Genomic DNA, 13492 nt, shown 5'->3' on the forward strand with positions numbered 1-13492 from the left:
GAGGGGGTGGGGGTGTACTAATGGATAACACAAGTCTGAAACATAAACATTATCATTAGGAAAGGTTGTATCCTCTATGTGGCTGTATATGGTATTTATGCAACACTGTAAACAAAGAGAATCAGCTCAGCAGTGGGGAATTCAGTGAAACTAGTGGTGCATGCTTTATTACTCTGACCTCCAAAATATGTGTGCTACATATTCAGAGGAAAAGAATTATGCAAAACCTTGTGTGTGCGCGCGCGGGCGTGTGTGTGCGTGTGTGTGTGTTATATACACATCTGCGACCTGTGTATGTGGACTCTTTGAGTGCTGGAGTGGTTGTAGATTAGCGATGTCCCAGCGTAATGTCCCTCTGTCCCTTTGGGCCCATCTGTTAGGATGAGTGGTGACGGAGAGGTGATGCTCGGTGCGGAGAGAAAGCCCATCTGCTCCCCCCCAACTCCCCATCGCTAACTTGGCCTCCGAGTGGCCAGCACCCCCCACGCACACATCCCAGAATGCATCAGGAGCTGAGCAGGATAGCGCCTCATACCGCGCACAGTCTGTCTGTAACACACAGGTCCTCCAGTTGTTGCAGCCCCCCTATAAAAGAAAAAAAAAGCTTCACTGTCTCTCTGTCCTCTTGTCAGTATGTAAATTGATGTATTGTGTAGATCTGAGCATGTGTGTGTGTGTGCTTGTGTGTGTGTGTACACACCACACACAGCCATGGGAACCTGGTCCCCTCCCCCCCTGTGTTGCGTGTGAGCCCCGGTGGTGAGGGGGTGGGGGGGGGAGGGTTGAGCTGTCTGTCTGAATGAATTTGGCCGGTGCTGCAGAGCCGCGGTCATAACACGGAGGTAGCCGGAGCCTTTTGTGTGTCCCGGCCGGGCCAAAGGGGCCGCCCCCATGCCGCCGTTTATGCCGGCACTCAGAGGAGCCATTAGGCCCCTTTTTCCTGTGAAGCACATATGATCTGCATGTCTGCATGTGTTTCTTTATGCTTTAGACAGGAGAGAGAGAGGGAGAGAATGTGTGTGTGCGTGCGTGTGCATGTGTGTATTCTATTCTAAGTGTCCCCGTGCATTCTTCTGCCAGTGTAGGGTCTTGCTAGCAAGACAGAGAGAGAGAGAGAGAGAGAGAGAGAGAGAGAGAGAGAGAGAGAGAGAGAGAGAGAGAGAGTGAGTGAGTGAGAGAGAGAGAGAGGAATAACAATTTACCTCAGCTTCTGGGACATCCTGTGCCATAGCCTATATGAAAGCAATGTCTTGTGTGTGTGTCTGTCTCTCTATCCTCACTCTCTCCCTGTTCTCCTCTCCCTCCCCATCTACAAAGGAGGAGTGTGGCCAGGTCTATGGGGAACATGACCTTGATCTCCTCCAATGCCCACTGGCTTGTCTGCCTCCTTAACCCCCCGCCCTTCTCTCTCCTCCTCTCCTTTCCTCGCTTCTCTCTCCTCCTCTCCTTTCTTCTTTTCTCTCCCCTCCTCTCCACTCCTCTCCTGTCCTCTCCTTTGCTTCCATCCCCCCCTCCTCTCCTCTCCTCTCCTTTGCTTCCATCCCCCCCTCCTCTCCTCTCCTCTCCTTTGCTTCTATCCTCCTTTTTCATTAGGCCCCAGCTCAGGTCCTTCCTGAATCTCTTTCTCTCTCTGTCTCTCTTGTCCTCCAGTCAGATCTAGTTGAGAGAGTGCAGGTGATTATGAGAGGCAGTCAACATATCCAAAAGCCATTTGATCTGGGAGCGTTTCTGTTGCTGGAATAGAGTGTTCTGTTATTCTTGCTGTTACTGTTGTCATGTTTGTTTGTTAGTTTGTTTGTCATGTGGCTGCTGGCATGTGGCTGAAGGCAAATATTTATTTTCATTATTTTATTTCCACAGAAGAGAGAATTAAATACATAGTTGCTTGTGCAAAGTATCATGCAATATGTACCGTAGAGCATTTTAGGACAACAATACACCCTGTGTGGAATCTGAAATATTTCACATCATGGTTGAAAACACAGCCACAAATCATGAGCAAATGTGAACTACACGGACTGCTTCCAAATATGTGATTTCCAAGAAAAATATATGTTTTAGTTTATGGCAAGAGTAGGATGTCTCTCTTCTGCTTTAAGTATATTTCTTCTCCATCTGCACTCTTATGTTCTGGTGTGACATGTGATACTGCTTTTTCATATAGCACATCACTTTTGATTGGCATCTCTCTCTCTCTGCTGCGTCACTCCCCTCCCACATAATGTGAAATTGAAAACACATTGCTCTCAACAATGGAAGCCTATAGGTTTACTGGCTGTCATAAAATCCAAGTGCTTTGTCCGGCCCAGAGGTTATGACGGTTTGTCAAAAAATGTACTCAAACTCAAAATATATACCACAGCTATAGTACATGATTTCCTGGAAACTTTAATGCTTCCCTCTTCATCATCCACCAAAGCATCACTCTGGTTTCTCAGGTCTTTTTCCACAGGCCTTGTTACATTAGGACTATTGTAACTACAGATATTACATGATTATAGTCGCATGATCGGTGGTCACAGTACAACGATGTCGCAGTGGTTAGGTACCCCCACCTCAGGGCCCGAATAAAGTCCTGCGTCTGTGTCCCGTGCACGTGGTACGTGACGAGAATTGCGTCATCAGCGCAGCATTTGTGGGGGTGTAGTGTGCCTCCCAACATATGTGCCCGTGCGTCAGTGTGCACGGAGGAGTGTGTCACTTCCTTCAGTGGTGAGGTACCCTCATCTTAGTGGCTGGATGGCCAGTCCTTTTCTGCGGTGTGGGGGTAATTCATTGTCAGTTGGATTCATGAGCGTGTAACAAGACTGTGTGGTCCTGTGTGTGTGTGTGTGTGTGTGTGTGTGTGTGAGATATAGTGGGACAGCTCTCCCCCCAAGTCCCCACTGCCTCCCATAAAGCAGCCTTGACAGGGACAGATTGCCTCTCCCTCAGTCCTGGTTCCCTCCAGCCAGTGACCAGTGCATCCAGCCACTGTGTGCTGAGGTTCTTCCTCTCTGGAGAAAACCTCTTTCTACGCCAAACTTCCTCTCATGAACTTCTCCTGCCTCCTTTCTCTCTCGTTGGGCTGTCTGAACATGCAACAGAATTATACATAGATAAAATCAGTACACAATACTCCAGCCGTGTTCATCCAAGTATGTGTCAGTGAGTGTCTACATTATTCTGTTTTCATTTCAAATCTGCAACACTTTTAATTTCAAAATTACACCAATCATTCACACTACTAGTATGTCAGAGGCAAGGAGCTTAGACAGAGGGACATTTTAGGTTAGAAAGAGGGAGCTGGGGCACAGGAAAACAGAGGGAATATATAGAGGTGAAGATAAAATAGAGAAGAAGGGTGTTTGGTGAAACAGAGAGGGGGGGGGGTTGAAAGGAGCTGGTGTTGAAGAGAGGATTGGGATGAGGAAAAAGAACAACATCATATATGCGACTATAACTATAATCATGTATATTACATGATTATAGTCGTATAATCACACAGTCGCATATACTGTATATATTTAAAGAGAGGCAGAGAGAGAGGGGCTGGTGTAGGGGACACAAGAGATAAAGATCTCCACGAAGAGGCACTGTTTTCTTCCCAATCTAAAAGTGGTTCCTCCGTTTACTTAAAATGAAGGGGCTCCACTTGGAAAAAGGGGGAGAGACAGAGAGAGAGAGAGAGAGAGAGAGAAAGAAAAGAAAGAGAGAGCCTTAGAGAAAAACAGTGAGAGTGAGTAAGAGTTACAGAGAAAGGCAGAGGGCTCATGATTAAGACTGCCCAATGGAATACACTGCTTAAGAAAAAGAACCCCTTTGTTCTTCCCTGTCCTAAGCGGACTCTCTCTGCACTAAAAGACTGAAGGCGTTTGGGTTTCTATGCAGTATTGAATATTCATCAAGACTCCGTCCTTCCCTGAGTGTTTGTTTCGCACGTCTACATGCCATGCTAATTATCACAATGCTGCCTGTGAAAGAAATAATGATAATGGCTAATTGGCCTGGACGCCATTGGTTATTCATAGGCACCTGCCGTCGTAGTGTGCGCCGGTAGGCTGTCTCTGACGAGGGTGGAAATTGAAACACAGTTTAAACACAGTGAGTAAACAGATTCTCCCAGTCGTCAGAGTGTAAAAGAGCAGCAATAACAATGAAAGTGAAACTGAAATGTACGTTTCAATACTGAGAAAACATAATTGTGGTCTATAATTGTAATCGCAGTAATTATCCCAGATGTCTGGTGGCGAGCTTCCTCGATGTCCTTTCCTGTGTTCTTTGTCCTTCTCAGTGCACTCTCCCTTTCTCTTGCTCTCTCTCTCTCTCTTTCTCTTGTTCCCTATTTTATTTTGCAATCTCTATCTATTTCCTTCTCAATCTCTCTCTCTCTCTGTCTCTCTCCATCTTATTATCTTTTAAATCTTCTTTTTCTCCCCACTGCTACTCTCTCTCTCCCTTTCTCTCTCTCTCTCTCTCTCTCTCTCTCTCTCTCTCTCTCTCTCTCTCTCTCTCTCTCTCCTCTGGCCCGGCCTCAGCACTGTCTCTTTGTAAGAGTCTGTTTTTGGGACGGCCTGAGAGAAGGGGGCTCCCCCCTGGTCAATTTGGGCCTCTGTTGACGTGGAAACATTCCCCTTCTCCTGTGTTCCCTCACTCAGGAGTGTGTGTGTGTGTGTGTGTGTGTGTGTGTGTCTGACCAGTGCTCATGGGCTCATAGTGCTTGAGTTGGTTGGTCACCTCAGGGTCAGACCCTCAGCTGCTTATGGTCAGCTTCCATAATGGATTCAAATGCAGATAGGATGCAGATAGGTGAAACATGCAGTCCTGATAGAATGTCTTGTGTTTGTGTTGTGTTTGTGGCTTTTTCTTTGGGGCTGTGTTTCTGCAAGGATGAGACTGATTTGTTTGAAAGTCTACTCCAGTGGAGGCCTAGTGGCTTTGTTGTTGTGCAGAGCAAGATGATATCATCACATGTAAATGAACAGCCATGACACACCAGATAGAACTCTTCCTTTTCTCCTTCTCTGCAGAGAGCGCAAGAATGAATTCCTCACTCTAAAAAGCATTCCATTTATTTTCACACCTCCCAATGTTTGGTTGACATGTTAAAAGGTCCAGGAAACTGACAGAAGGGCTGTGGAGAATAAAACCAAACAGGGCATAGAATGCCTCCCATTATGTAAAGTTTACATTACTTATGTAACCATACATGGCTATTGTGTACCCTGAATACCCTTGCTGCTGTTCGGTAAAATTGACCGCCGTGTGTGTGTGTGTGTGTGTGTGCGTGTGTGTGAGTGTTTGTGTGTGTGTGTGTTTGTGTGCAGATATATTTGCCTATATCGGTGGTTTAGTTGCATGTCAGTGTCCCTGCGTTGCGTTGTGTTGTTGCCTGTTCATGCGAGTGCTGAGAGAGCACTAAGCCCTCTGACCCACACCATCACTGTAAAGACAGCTGCCCTCTCAGGCATGCTCTGACAAAGGCACTCGCACAAGTAGGACACAGTCAGATTTGATCCTCTTTCGCTTACATAATGGCCTCACCAGCCTCGAGGAGATAACACAGGCATTTCATTTTACATGAAGAAATAATGTACACAGCAAACACTGGAAGCGAGAAAGAGATAGAGCGAGAGAAAGAGAGATAGAAGGGGGGATATGGTTAGAGAGAGAGAGAAGAGAGAGAGAGAGAGAGAGAGAGAGAGAATGGGAGTGCAGTACACAGAATAGAGTTTTAGAGTTGACTTATCCTGGGGAATTGTAGATTCTATCACAGTGAGTTTGGGTGTGGGTTCACTGGCGTTATATAATTCTTATTACAGTTGAGTGCCGTGGCAACCCAGTTTTTTTTATTTATTTTTTTAAATGAGGCCTGAAAGGTCTCTGTAATGAGCAGTTGTTTGCGGCTATCGACGCCAGGCCCTGCGTGTCTGTTAAACATCTGCGTGTAGTAGCCAGCCTTCTACCAAAGACTCTCACAAGGCTCATTTAAGCCACCAGGCAGCTGTTTGCCTGATCCACAGCAATAAAGACCACTGGCAAATTGCCAAAACCTGTACTGTGCATAACCCTGTGTAAAAAAAGAGACCTCTGCAGGTCTTGCAGGTCTAAATGCTAAATTCCTCTCAGTTTCAAACTGGGACGGCCACACCGTTTCAATTAGGCCCTGAGAAACCTCTTCTAAAGGGTGTAGCCGGCTAACATGACTCAGTTAGTTAACGGTGATGTAATGGGGTTCTAGAGTCTCAGCATGAGAAAGAACAACAGGCAGTCTTCACTATCTTTGTCTGGCAATCTCTGTAGAGTTTCCTGCTCACCAAGACTGTCAGCACAGAATTCTTATTGTTTTATTAAGTGTGCTTGCAAAGCACACTTATTGTTCTTCTTTCATTTTATTATTATTTTTCCCGTCTCCCTAATTTTTTTGTCAGCCCTAAGCGCCTAGGCCCTTTCAGACAGAGACTTACCGTTCCAACTTTAAAACGTCGGTCAGTACGGTGTAAGTTGCTCGCGAATGACGTCAGGTGGGCATGTCGTTCGAATCCGCCATATTGGATTGAACAGAAAGTGAAACTAAATTTTCACAGGTCACAAATTTGGTCGAGCATACGAAACTTGTATATTATCCTTGGACCAAGCCTCACAAAAAGTTACCTGAAGGATTTTTGATTTTTGAAAAAGCATTTGCCCGTCACAGTCAAACGAAATCAGCGGCGAAACAGGAAACAGGAAGTCGTCCATATCTCAGGAACACTGTCACATATGCTCGATGCAAATTTTGTATTTGAACTCGGGACTCCAATGTGAGGGTGCATAAGATCTGAACATCTGAACGCTAGGTAGCAGCGTTGTTTTACATTTCACTAGTGTACTTGAAATAAGGTGTGAGCTTCACAAGTAAGGAAGGTGCAAATATTATGTAATTTATCATGGGAAATTATTGGAAATGTTATTTCTTGTTTATTCTAATTGCAAACCACACACATCCATTAAGTAATCACAGTACACTTTTAATACCTTGAAAAGACTCTCATTTATTTATTTGATGTTGCCTAGCAACTGGAACAGCTTTCAGAGCAAAGATTCTAGAACAGAGCTTCAGAGAGACCGTTTTGAGTTAGTGGCCAAATACCTAAAATATCGGTTTCCATGTGTATGTGCTGGATGGTGTGCTTCCTTTATGAAAGTAAGTGTTTTATAGAGTTACAGACATAATGAGTCATGTTGTAGTGGTCCACATAAATGTGCCTTCTGTTATTAGAATGCTAAAAGCGGAGATTTAACATCATTCATTTCTTGTGTGGCTAGAAGCTAGCTAGCTATGTCATAGGGAGGAGATGTTGCTGTAGCGTTATGGGATTTATGTTGCTTAGCATAATGCCATGGTCATTTGATATGAGATGCTTGTACTCATAACTTCGTCACTTGTAACTTTAGGACTCCTATTTTTTTTTTTTTAAGAGTAATTCAGGAAGCATTTTAGCCCTAAAAGTAGCGCCTGAGTCTGTGACAGCTTAAGATGACTCCCTAATAAGACCGATTCACAAACAATGTTTTGTGGTGGCATTTCACGTCGCGATGTTTTGAAATCGTCTAACAATCCGCGAGGAACAATTTTGCATTGTAGGCATAACTAAGGGATGCAGAAACACCACCAACAACAACCAAAACTAGCCTACTCATTGTTTACATGTACATTAAATGTAAAGTTTCATTATGAATCAAATGATAAGATTCTCCTCTTTGCAAACGTTGGCATAGGCATATGGTGACAGATTAATTTAATAATGTTGCTGCGTGAATCACGGTAAGCGCAAATTAAGTGGCCACTTCTTAATGGGACTCACTGTATGAAAGTAGGCTAAGTAAAATAGGGATGTTTAAAATAAGATAAAGTTAGGATATGCCCGCTTGACAACGGCAGAGATAACTGGCCTTTGGCTATAGCAACCATCCATTTAGAACGACTGGCCTTCATAGCAACCAAGGATCTTAGCTGTGATTCATGTAGCTACAGTATGCATGCAATGTGATGCAAAGTATAGAAAGGTGATGAAATATACAGAGACAGGTCAAAAGAAATATAGTGCAATGTAGACAGTAGTATACAGTTGATTTACAGAAGGTGGTTTAGAGTAATATGAATTAAATATAAATATGTGCAGTGTATTAGCAGTTATCTCATACAATAAGTAGAATAATGTATGTAGATGTAGCAGTAACATTATAATAGTAGAAATAATAATATAGATATTCAATATGACAAATATATAACAGATATGTACATAACATACAGCTATGTGCAGTGTGGAAAGCAGGTGTCATTGTAGTGCAGAAACAACATTATAAGAGTAGTAAGAATAAGTCTATGTGCAGGATGAATAGTATAAAGATCAGTAGAATAACTATGTATAAATGTAATTACAGTAGGCCTATGTACATTTGTAAATAAATAGAAAACTATGGGTGAGAGGGATCATTTAATTTAATCGTAAAAGTAAATTGCATTCATGTGGATTAATTGTACCAACAACAGGGATTAATGTACCAACAACAAGCAAGGAATGTGAATTTTGGCACATTTTCATGATCCACTGGGTCGTTATGGGCCACACAAAATACTCTGTTGCTAAAATTACTCCTATTGTGGCTATTAGAGACATGCATTCATGAGTATCCAGCTACATTCAATGAGTTAAGTAAAATACATTCACACACACAAAAAAAAACATCACTAATGTTGTGGACATTCCTTTATTCTGAGATGCATCAATAGGCTCTCAAAACAATCCCAAACAGACATAAGGTCTTTATAGAGCAAATCCATATAGATTATTTGTCAAATAAACCAGTAAAACAGAATTAGGGGATGGCATATATATAATATTCACACTCATAGCTCATATTTTTAAAATAAATCAGTGAAAAAGTATCCTGACAAACAAGCAGCATTTTAATGCCTTAGTCATATTTCACATTTTCTCTAGGTTACCTGATAGCCCAGTTTGAGAGGTGCAAGGCATTGACATTATTTTTTTTGCAGCCAATCACTGCTGTTGTTTTATTTTATTGATTTGATTTTAGTCATAGAAGCTAAATTCGAAGGCAGGCCACAGGTACAATCCAGCGAACCGCATTCACCCATAAGGCAATGGTTGAATAGAGCTTTTGAGTGTATTGCCACCACTGCTCCAACACTGAAAGGCACTGTTAGAATGCTTGGATCAAAGCCAGGTTCAGCATAGCGTATGTCACTGTCTGCTCACGTTGGTGACCGGACCAGGGCAAGCACACTTTTGCAGTTCCCGCCGGAAATGCAGTCTAGTTTATATTTAATGGTGATGGAAATGAGCCGTCACTTGATAATGTGTTGACCAGTGAGCCTCCCTTCTCAGTGTGCAGATCAAAATGGAAAAAAAACTTGTTGACGCTTTTGGCCACTATTTGGAAAATATTTACATCACTTTGCTTTTCCCGAGGAAGTGATTATCATCACACCAAAATGGCATCATTTCTTGGGCTTGTCATAGTAGAGGGCAATCAATGTATCCACTTAACATGCAGGAGAGAGTTAAAAGGGCCATGTGTCGTGCCCAGTGGCCAGTATTTTTAGTGGCCAGTGCTGGGCTCTGGTGCAGAGGTCTTCCCTCCCCCACTGTCTTGTTGTGAACAATGCTGTGTGTTTTGTTATTCCCCCCATCAACTGTGTTTGGCCAACCTCGTGCAGATATCGGTCCAATCAGTGAAGTCTTTTTTAAACACGCCGAGGTGTTTTTCTTTCCTCCTCTCTCTTGCGTGCGCGCACACACACACACACACACACACACACACACACACACACACACACACACACACACACCACTTTGCCACTTTTTCTCATGTTCTCATGATCTTCCCTTCCTTCCACTTCCTCCATCACCTGTGTTTGTTCCCCCCCCTCTCCCCCGTTCTCTCCCTCTCTCTCTTTCTCTCTCTCTCTCCCTCATGAACACTGAGGGCCTTTGTGCCATTGGTCTGGGTAGGAGCTTTGTCCAGCCGGACATTCCTCACATATCTGTGCATTTCTGGCCCTGGGATGGCAGATCTAATCGAGGTGGAGGAGGAGGAGGGTGAGGATGAGGATGAGGAGGAGGAGGTGTGTAACCTCTCGCCCTCCATCAGATCTTAAAGGGTGTTTGGTTGCATGTTGAAATGCAGTACTGTATGTGGTTTAAGTGCATCAATGTAAAGGTTTAAAGGTTTGATTACTAGTTCAATACACAAATGTTTTCCTTTAAACTCTCTCTCTCTATATTTGTATAGATCCACAGCTAAGGACCAAGGCTCTGGCATCAGTTTTTCAGTGACATTGATGTGGCTGAGAGGATATTTCCTGATAGCCCTGTGTGTGTGTCTGTGTCTGTGTGTGTGAGAGAGAGAGAGTGGCAGAGAGAGAGAGAGAGAGAGAGAGAGAGAGAGTGTATGTATGAGTATGTATGTTTTTAAGAAGCCTGCAGCAAATAGATATCAACCAACTATATTACAAGCATAGCTGCTTGAAATAAACCTTACACAGCTTTGACCAATACTGTGGATGATTTGTGATCAAATTAATCTTTGGACTGTGGTGTTTCTGCAGAAGAGCTATTTTCGGAACACAGCACATCTCTGGACACTGTGGCATCTCTTGACAGCGCAAACGAGTTCCCTGCAGTTTGATGTCCTTGAGTGTCAGGCTAAATGCGGCCTCTCTTACGAACTGCTCCTGACGGCCGTCTCTGCTTTCGTCTCTGCTCTCCCTTCATCTTTTAATAGCCACACTCTCTCGCCCCAGGGCGAGAAAAGAGCTTCTGCTTTTGTCCCCCTTCACACTGAGCACATATAAACACAAACACAAACAAAGAAACAAGCAGCCATAAATTGCTCATGTGATAGATAGATAGTGTCCAAGTTGGCAAAAAAACCACAAAGAAAACAAAGACGTTTCATATCGCTCTAAAACAGATTTGCCTGTGGTCTGAAAAACAAAAACAAAATGTTCTTCCGATGCTTCAGGAAATAATTTCTTGGGGGTCCTAGAAAGCTGCGCAGAGCTGAGGCCCACAGTAAGGTATCAGAGAAAGCCTGGTACTGCCTGCTGTTAGCTTTGGCCAGTTTGGTCCTGCAGCTTTGGCGTCACGAATGCCAGAAGCACAGGTGCTGGGAAGGATTCTCTGCTGTCTTGGTTCAAGTCCACGGACTCAGTGGCTTGGAATGCTTAGGGGTAGAATGGAATGGAATGGAGGCAGAGGCTGTTGAGGCACTGACGTTCCCAACTCCAGAAAATGCCAGCCAGGAATGTGGGTCGTGCAAGATGCCTTACAAACAACCTCAAAGTTTCCCTGACAGTTTTGTGGTTGGCAGTGGTCAATGATGGACTTTGGGTATGCAATGTGGTATCAGTCAAAGCTGTGACTGTGTGTGTCTGTTTTGTCTCCAGGTTGGGCGACCAGTTCTACAGGGAGGCCATCGAGCACTGCCGCCTTCTAGCAGGCTGGCTGTCTTGTGCCCGGCTCAGGCGATCACCCCTTCTTGGACTCGCAGACGGGCGTGGCCCAAAACAACTGCTACATCTGGATGGAGCGGCGCCACAGGGGCCCAGGTGAGTGACACACCTCCCTGACGCTTCAGAAAGAAGTGTGCAGGAATGACAATAGAGGGAGTGAATGACTAATGAATGGATGGATGGATGGATGGATATGCCGTAATGCAAGCTATGGATGATGTATGGAAATATGGGCTATGGTTTAGTATATAGGCTATGGATGATGTATGGAGATACATGTATAGGCTGTGGATGATGGCTTGATAGGTGGATGCAGGCTGTGTATGTAGGCTAAGGACAATAGCTTTACAGAGGTAGGTTATGGCTAAAAGGCTAAATGTGGGGAAGAAGCATCTCCTCCTGTTACACACGTACGCATGGCGACTGACTGGACCATCCGTATAGCCTTTGGCTCGTCCAGCGCACTTAACCCTGGGGTCATTTAAAGAAGCATGTTTGATGTGTGGTAAAGGCCTCAGCGTCTGGCTTCACTGAGGAGAGAGTCCAAGTAGAAACACATTTGCACATTCCGTGCTGTCCAATCCCAGTACCATGACAAAGCCGCGCTTAGAAATTGTGAGCAGATATGTAAGTAGAAAATGGAGTCTCTCTGTGCGGCACCTGTCTGGTGGTAGCCTCGCATTCTTGTCTTTTTGTTTTCATCTGGCGACCTCGGAACAAGTCAATATCAAGATCTGGTTGAGGGGTGGTGTTGGTTGGTTGGAGAATAGCTTGCCTTCTCCTGCAGAACAGCATAAATAGAATCAGCATCTCGCATGCAAAGCCTGCGGGCCCCACCCTGTACTTAGTGGCCTGGCCAGTGTTTATTACATGTTTCAGGCCAGGCTTATCTTCTCTGCTACTTTCACTGTACATTCCTTCTGTTTGTCTCTCTGTCCCTCTCTCTCTATCTCTCTCTCTCACACACACACACTCACCCTCTGTCTGTCTCTCTGTCTCTATAATGCCTTCATATACTCTCTTCCACTCTTTTTTCATTCTATCTCTCTGTTTTCACTGAGTGAGGAAGAGAGGCATGAACTGTGTTGTCCTGACGTTTCTCATAAGCGCAGATCCGCTGGGATTGGCTGCCCCAGACTGCAGTGTGTGTTTGATTAGTCAGGTCCTGAAGATCACCAAGCCTATCAGGGGTCTGTGGAGAGGGGATAGGGGATAGGGACTGTGTGTGTGTGTGTGTGTGTGTGTGTGTGCTTACTTTGCATTTGTGTGGGTATACAGTACACCAATTTTGTTATATGTATGTTTGTATGTATGCATTATGTGCATGCGTGAGTTTGTGTTCATGTACATGTGTGTGCATGTGTGTGTGTACATGCATGAGTGTGTATATGTATGTGTGTCTGTGTGTGCATGCATCTGTGTGTGTGAGTGTGTGTGAGTGCGAGAGTGCAGAGTTCCTCCACTGATATCCTGTTTGTGCTGGCTCAGGCTTGGCTGCGGGGCAGATGTACACCTACCCAGCCCGCTGCTGGAGGAAGAAGAGGAGGCTGCACCCCCTATGGATCCATCGGCTCGTATCTGTGAGCTCTAGATTGAACTTGCACCTCCTTTGCGTTTGCAACCCCCCTCTCTCTCTTTCTCTCTCTGTCTCTCTTTCCTCTCTCTGTCTCTGTACTCTCAAATGCTCTTAATATATGTCTTTTCTCTCCTCTGTCTATGCTCTCTCTTATATCACCATCTCTCTTTTGTTCCTCTCTCTTTACTCGGCCTCTTTTCTCTCATCTATCTTGCCTCATATACTTGATATGTCTGTCTTCTGCCAATGAAATATATTTTCTCTCACCGTTCTCTCTCTCTCTCTCTCTCTCTTGCCATCTCTCTTTCTCATATTTATCTTTCCTCTGTTTCTCTGCCTCTCTCTTGTCTTCTTTTCTTGGCTGTCTCTGTTTCTCTTGGCTTTATTCTCCTTTCTCTTCTCTCTTGGCACTA

This window comes from Alosa alosa, chromosome 8 (genome assembly GCF_017589495.1).
Source record: "Alosa alosa isolate M-15738 ecotype Scorff River chromosome 8, AALO_Geno_1.1, whole genome shotgun sequence".
Classification (NCBI taxonomy): domain Eukaryota; kingdom Metazoa; phylum Chordata; class Actinopteri; order Clupeiformes; family Clupeidae; genus Alosa; species Alosa alosa.